We start from the raw sequence: 1,810 nt of genomic DNA on the forward strand, positions 1-1,810 counted from the left end.
AGAGGTGGCGAGGGGACACCGAAACTCCAGTAAGGAGAGGAGGAGGAACCCTCAACCCTCTGACCACTCTGAAGCTCAGAATTCCATGGGGCCCTCCAAGGACCCGGAATTCGCCCGCCAAAGCGTTCACGAACGCTTGGGTTCGAGGGAGGTGAGTGTGCATAGCCGCCTCACCTTCCCAGAGGATACCGGACCCCACCCAACCTTGTCTCAGCCGGGGACGAAAACCACTTCCACCTCTGAGAGAGGAGGGAGCGAGGTCCCTGAGGCGGGTACAAGGGGAAGGCGGTCATGGTTCCATCGAACTCGCCCTTCCAGAAGTGGATTCTGGAAGAGCATGTGCCAACGGTCAAAATCCCGGCACATATTACTTACGATGGTACCTCAGATCCTAAGGATCACATTGCCTCTTACGAGGGGCACATGTATCTGAACCCGAGGTCTGAGGCTACCTGGTGTAAATACTTTCCTACGACCCTCAAAGGTGTTGCCCAGTCCTGGATCACCAAAGGGCTCAAGGAAGGCTCCATAACCGGTTGGAACGACCTCTCCAACAAGTTCAAGAGCAAATTCTCTACGGCCAACCGCCGAGAGAAGACCACTGCAGAGCTAATGAGTCTGCAGCAGGCGGAGGACGAGAGCCTCCGCGACTATCTGACTCGCTTCAGCAACGAGTCATCCGGAATCACAAGCCTGGATCAAGGCCTGGCCGTGTTCGCGCTACGGAACGGCCTCCAAGCTGGAAAGTTCCTGGACTTCATGGTCATGCATCCCCCGCAGACCCTGGAGGAAGCCTTGGAAGCATCGGATAGGTTCATCCGAGCCGAGGAGTGGAACAGATCCAGGTCTCAGTCTCGTCCGAGAATTGAGAAGCCGAAAGGGCAGCAGCCCGAAGTCTCGGCGCAGAGGAAAGGGAAGGCTAAGGCTCAGAACCGTCCTCTGCTGCCGAGCCGAAGAAGGAAAGACACTTTCCCTACACGGGAAGGTACGATTCATACACTCCACTCTCCCTTCCCCGTGCTAAGATTTTCAGCACGACGAAGGACGAGGGGAGATTCAAAAAACCTCGTCCGTTGCCTCCCTGGCATCAGACGAGGGGAAAGGACCAGTGGTGCGAGTTCCATGACTCACCCGGACATCGCACCGAGGACTGCGTCCAGCTGAAGGACCAGATTGAGGATCTGGTCCGCAAGGGGTACCTGAGCCAATACCTCGCGGACAGGCGCGAGGAGAAAAAAGCTGAAAAAGATTCTCGGCAGGACCTCAACTTCGCTCGGAAGAAGGATAAGGGACCTCAGGGCAAGGAGTCCCTCGACATCCTAGTTATTTCCGGGGGAATCTCGCGAGGCACAGCCAAACGCCAACTGAGGGGTCTAACCCATCAGATTCATCAGGCTGAGCTTCGGCAGTCCCAGTCACCGGCGCGAACATCCTGTTCACAGCCGAAGACTGTGAGGGGGTGGTATACCCCCACGATGACCCACTAGTAATCATTCTGGGCATCGCCAACCGCAACGTCTGGCGGACCTCGTCGACGGCGGTAGCGGGGCGAACATCCTCTTCCGAGGAGCGTTCGACCAGCTGAGGATGGGAGCCGAGCACCTGGCCCCCGCACCCTACCCGGTGTCTGGATTCAACGGCTCTTCCTCGTATCCTGACGGGAAGATTACACTTCCTGTCACCATCGGCGAAGGCCGAGCAGCTAGGAATATCATGGCCGAATTTTTGGTCGTAGATGCTCCATCTGCATACAACGTGATCATGGGGAGACCCCTCATTCACGGCATTCAAGGAGTCGTCTCCACGTATC

This window comes from Chenopodium quinoa, unplaced genomic scaffold, assembly GCF_001683475.1.
Source record: "Chenopodium quinoa cultivar QQ74 unplaced genomic scaffold, ASM168347v1, whole genome shotgun sequence".
Lineage (NCBI taxonomy): Eukaryota > Viridiplantae > Streptophyta > Magnoliopsida > Caryophyllales > Amaranthaceae > Chenopodium > Chenopodium quinoa.